Source organism: Arachis duranensis, chromosome 7 (genome assembly GCF_000817695.3).
Source record: "Arachis duranensis cultivar V14167 chromosome 7, aradu.V14167.gnm2.J7QH, whole genome shotgun sequence".
NCBI classification, from domain to species: domain Eukaryota; kingdom Viridiplantae; phylum Streptophyta; class Magnoliopsida; order Fabales; family Fabaceae; genus Arachis; species Arachis duranensis.
In genome coordinates, this window is record NC_029778.3 from 30,291,847 (window position 1) to 30,297,676 (window position 5,830).

The 5,830-nt window shown below is 36.6% G+C and overlaps 1 non-coding gene across 1 annotated transcript; it reads left to right on the forward strand.

Annotated features, from left to right (window-relative positions):
• The first annotated feature begins 1,109 nt into the window (after positions 1 to 1,109).
• LOC127740837 (small nucleolar RNA R71) lies at positions 1,110 to 1,213 on the forward strand. The gene has a single exon (XR_008001693.1). It is a non-coding gene; the product is annotated as a small nucleolar RNA R71 (small nucleolar RNA).
• Positions 1,214 to 5,830: the final 4,617 nt, after the last annotated feature.

The window sequence follows — 5,830 nt, forward strand, 5'->3', positions numbered from 1 at the left end:
ATTAAGCGCGAATAAACATCTTAGATAAGAACAAGCGTGTTTGAATGGAAAACAAAGGAATTGTATTAAATCATCAAGACGTTGCAGAGCTCCTCACCCCCAACAATGGAGTTTAGAGACTCATGCCGTCACAAAGTATGTAATTCAGATCTGAAAATGTCATGAGGTCCAAGAAATGTCTGTAAAAGTTGTTTAAATAGTAAACTAGTACCCTAGGTTTACAGAAAATGAATAACTAAGATAATTGGTGTAGAAATCCACTTCTGGGGCCCACTTGGTGTGTGCTGGGGCTGAGATTAAAGCTTTCCACGTGTAAAGGCTTTTCTTGGCGTCAAACTTTAGGTTATGACGTGTTTTGGGCGTTCAACTCCGGATCATGACGTTTTTCTGGCGTTTAACTCCAGACAGCAGCATGTACTTGGCGTTCAACGCCAAGTTACATCGTCTATCCTCGCTCAAAGTATGGACTATTATATAGTGCTGGAAAGCCCTGGATATGTACTTTCCAATGCCGTTGAGAGCGCGCCAATTGGACTCTTGTAGCTCCAGAAAATCCATTTCGAGTGCAGGGAGGTCAGGATCCAACAGCATCAGCAGTCCTTTTTCAGCCTAAGTCAGATTTTTGCTCAGCTCCCTCAATTTCAGCCAGAAAATACCTGAAATCACAGAAAAACACACAAACTCATAGTAAAGTCCAGAAATATGATTTTTGCCTAAAAACTAATAATATTCTACTAAAAATTAACTGAAACATGCTAAAATCTACATGAAATTACCCCCAAAAAGCGTATAAAATATCCGCTCATCACCATCCATTCAAACTTTGAGAAATCATGTTGACTTGTTGAGTCAAAATTTTGTTCTAAGCCAGTATGGCATTCAGAGCATCAATTTCAAGAACTCCCTTCCTTTGAGGCATCCCATTACTCACGGAATTCCTCTCAGAAGTATAGATGAATTGGTTATTTGCAACTATGTCAATGAGTTCTTGAGCTTCTGCAAGCATTTTCTTTAGGTGAATGGATCCACCTGCAGAATGGTCCAGTGACATCTTAGAGAATTTAGATAGGCCATAATAGAATATATCCAAAATGGTCCATTCAGAAAGCATGTCAGAATGACACCTTTTGGTCATCTTCTTGTATCATTCCCAAGCTTCATAGAGGGATTCACCATCTTTTTGTTTGAAGGTCTGAACATCTACTCTAAGCTTGCTCAGCTTTTGAGGAGGAAAGAACTTAGCCAAGAAGGCCGCGACCAGCTTATCCCATGAGTCCAGACTATCTTTAGGTTGTGAATCCAACCATATTCTAGCTTTGTCTCTTACAGCAAAAGGAAAAAGCATGAGCCTATAGACTCAGGATCTACTCCATTAGTCTTAACAGTCTCACAGATCTGCAAGAACTTAGTTAAAAACTGGTAGGGATCTTCTGATGGAAGTCCATGGAACTTGCAGTTCTGTTGCAGTAGAGCAACTAGTTGAGGTTTCAGCTCAAAATTGTTTGCTCCAATAGCAGGGATTGAGATGCTTCTTCCATCAAACTTGGAAGTAGGTGTAGTATAATCACCAAGCATCCTCCTTGCATTATTATTTTTGGCTGCCATCTCCTCTTCTTTTTCGAAAATTTCTGTAAGGTTGTCTCTGGATTGTTGTAATTTAGCTTCTCTTAGTTTCCTCTTCAGAGTCCTTTTAGGTTCAGGATCTGCTTCAACAAGAATGTTCTTGTCCTTGCTCCTGCTCATATGAAAAAGAAGGGAACATAAAATAGTAATAGGGATCCTCTTTACCACAGTAGAGAGATTCCTTTATGTTAGTAGAAGAAGAAAGGAATAGAAGAAGGAAAAAGTAAGAATCCAAACACAAGGGTGTAGATAGGTTCAGATTCTTGAGATGAAGAGAAGTGTTAGTAAATAAATAAATAAATAGAAGAAGATGAGGGGGAGAGAATTCGAAAATTAATTTTGAAAAGGGGTTAGTGATTTTCGAAAATTAAGCGAAGAAATAAAATTAAAATTAAAATTTGAAACAATTAATTAATTAAAAGAATTTTTGAAAAAGAGGGAGGTATTTTCGAAAATTAAAGAGAGAGAAAAGTTGTTAGGTGGTTTTGAAAAAGATAAGAGACAAACAAAAAGTCAAATAGTTAGTTGAAAAAGATTTGAAAGTCAATTTTTGAAAAGATAAGAAGTTAGAAAAGATATTTTGAAATCAATTTTTTGAAAAAGATATAATTTGAAAAGATATGTTTGAAAAAGATATGATTGAAAAGATATTTTGAAAAAGATTTAATTTTTAAAATTAAAATTGATTACTTGACTAACAAGAAACTAAAAGATATGATTCTAGAATTTAAAGATTGAACCTTTCTTAACAAGAAAGTAACAAACTTCAAATTTTTTAATCAACCACATTAATTGTTAGTAAAGTTTTTGAAAATCATGAAATAAAGATAAGAAAAAGATTTTAAAATTTAAATTAAAAATTTTCGAAAAATAGTAAGAAAAAATGAAAATGATTTGATTTTTGAAAAAGTTTTGAAAAGATAAGATTTTTAAAATTGAAAATTTGACTTGACTTATAAGAAATCGCTAAGTTTTTAAAATTTTTTGACTAAGTCAATTCAAATTTTCAAAATTTTGAGAAAAATAAGGACAATATATTTTTTTATTTTTGAATTTTTTAATGATGAGAGAGAAAAACAACAAAAATGACTCATAACATGAAAATTATGAATCAAAACACATGATGCATGCAAGAACACTATGGATGTCAAGATGAACACCAAGAACACTTTGAAGATCATGATGAACATCAAGAACATATTTTTGAAAAAAATTTGATGCAAAGAAATCATGCAAGACACCAAACTTAGAAATCTTTAATGCTTAGATACTATGAATGCAAAAATGCACATGAAAAACATCAAAAGACACAAAACAATAAAATTTAAAGATCAAAGAAGAAGACTTACCAAGAACAACTTGAAGATAATGAAGAACACAATGCATGAATTTTCGAAAAATGCAAGAAAAAAGATGAACATGCAAGTGACACCAAACTTAAAACATGACACAAAACTCAAACAAGAAACACAAAATATTTTTTTATTTTATGATTTTCTAAATTTTTTTTTCAAAAATCATATAGGAAAAAGAAAATAAGAAATTCAAAAATTTTAAGAAGAATTCCAGGAATCTTTCAATGTTAGCCTAAAGCTCCAATTCAGGGGTTGGACATGGCTTAATAGCCAGCCAGCTTTAGGATATAAATCAGGCATGCAACAGCTGATACCTCATCCAACTCCATATACATGCCTTTTATGTTGACAAGTCGAAGCCTTAATCCAAAAGAATTTGAATATGGCTTTACAGCCAGCCAGGGTTCAACATGTTACCATGAAACTCTAGAATTAATTCTTAAAAATTTAGAATAATTTTCGAAAACAAAAGGAAAATTTTTTTTTTTGCAAGATTTTTGAAAAACTTTTGAAAATAAAACAAAAAGAAAATTACCTAATCTGAGCAACAAGATGAACCGTCAGTTGTCCAAACTCGAACAATCCCCGGCAACGCGCGCCAAAAACTTGGTGCACGAAATTATGATCTCTAATAATGGCATTCAACTTGGTATGCGCGTTTATAACTCAGCACTTTCTTCACAACTCCGTACAACTAACCAGCAAGTGCACAGGGTCGTCCAAGTAATAAACCTTACGTGAGTAAGGGTCGATCCCACGGAGATCGTTGGTATGAAGCAAGCTATGGTCATCTTGTAGATCTCAGTTAGGCTGATTCAAATAGTTATATTGGTTTTCGAAAATAATAATAAATAAAACATAAAATAAAGATAAAGATACTTATGTAGATCATTGGTGGGAATTTCAGATAGGCGTGTGAAGATGCTGTGCTCCTTCTGAATCTCTGCTTTCCTACTGCCTTCATCCAATCCTTCTTACTCCTTTCCATGGCAAGCTGTATGTAGGACATCACCGTTGTCAATGGCTACATCCCATCCTCTCAGTGAAAATGGTCCAAATGCTCTGTCACAGCATGGCTAATCATATGTCGGTTCTCAATCATGTCGGAATAGAATCCATTGATTCTTTTGCGTTTGTCATCACGCCCAACAATTGCGAGTTTGAAGCTCGTCACAATCATTCAATCCCTGAATCCTACTCGAAATACCACAGACAAGGTTTAGACTTTCCAGATTCTCATGAATGCCACCATCAATTCTAGCTTATACCACAAAGATTCTGATTAAGGAGTCTAAGAGATATGCGTTCGGTCTAATGTAGAACGGAAGTGGTTGTTAGTCACGTGTTCATAGGTGAGAATGATGATGAGTGTCACAGAGCTCCACACCCTTAATCTATGGTGTGTAGAAACTCCACCATTGAAAATACATAAGTGATAGTGGTCCAGGCATGGCCGAATGGCTAGCTCCCAGTAATTGCATTGAAACTCGAGGTACAGCAGAGCTCCACACCCTTAATCTATGGTGTGTAGAAACTCCATCGTTGAAAATACATAAGTGATGGTTCAGGCATGGCCGGATGGCTAGCTGGTGCACGAAATTGTGATCATCAATGGCGCCATCAACATGGTACGCTCAATTGCAATCTCAACTATTTATCACAACTTCGCACAACTAACAATCAAGTGTACTGGGTCGTCCAAGTAATAAACCTTACGCGAGTAAGGGTCGATCCCACGGAGATTGTTGGTATGAAGCAAGCTATGGTCACCTTGCAAATCTCAGTGAGGCAGATTCAAATGGTTATGGATGATATATGAATAAAGCATAAAGTAAAGATAGAGATACTTATGTAATTCATTGGTGAGAACTTCAGATAAGCGAATGGAGATGCTTTGTCCCTTCCGTCTCTCTGCTTTCCTACTAACTTCATCCAATCCTTCTTACTCCTTTCCATGGCAAGCTGTATGTTGGGCATCACCGTTGTCAGTGGCTACAATCCCGTCCTCTCAGTGAAAATGTTCAACGCACCCTGTCACGGCACGGCTAATCATATGTCGGTTCTCAATCAGGTTGGAATAGAATCCATTGATTCTTTTACGTCTGTCACTAACGCCCAGCCTTCAGGAGTTTGAAGCTCATCACAGTCATTCAATCATTGAATCCTACTCAGAATACCACAGACAAGGTTTAGACCTTCCGGATTCTCTTGAATGCCGCCATCAATTCTAGCTTATACCGCGAAGATTCCGATTAAGGAACCCAAGAGATAAGCATTCAAGCCTTGTTTGCTTGTAGAACGGAAGTGGTTGTCAGGGACACGTTCATAAGTGAGAATGATGATGAGTGTCACATAATCATCACATTCATCATGTTCTTGGGTGCAAATGAATATCTTAGAACAAGAATAAGCTGAATTGAATAGAAGAACAATAGTAATTGCATTAATACTCGAGGTACAGCAGAGCTCCACACCTTAATCTATGGTGTGTAGAAACTCCACCGTTGAAAATACGCCAGCTTTTGTGCCAGTTTGGGCGTTTAACTCCCATTCTTGTGCCAGTTCCAGCGTTTAACGCCGGGCAGTTTTGAGCAGATTTGGAATGCCAGTTTGGGCCATAAAATCTCGGGCAAAGTATGAATTATTATACATTGCTGGAAAGCCCAAGATGTCTACTTTCCAACGCCGTTGAGAGCGCGCCAATTAGGCTTCTGTAGCTCCAGAAAATCCACTTTGAGTGCAGGGAGGTCAGAATCCAACAGCATCTGCAGTCCTTTTCAGTCTCTGAATCAGATTTTTGCTCAGGTCCCTCAATTTCAGCCAGAAAATACCTGAAATCACAGAAAAACACA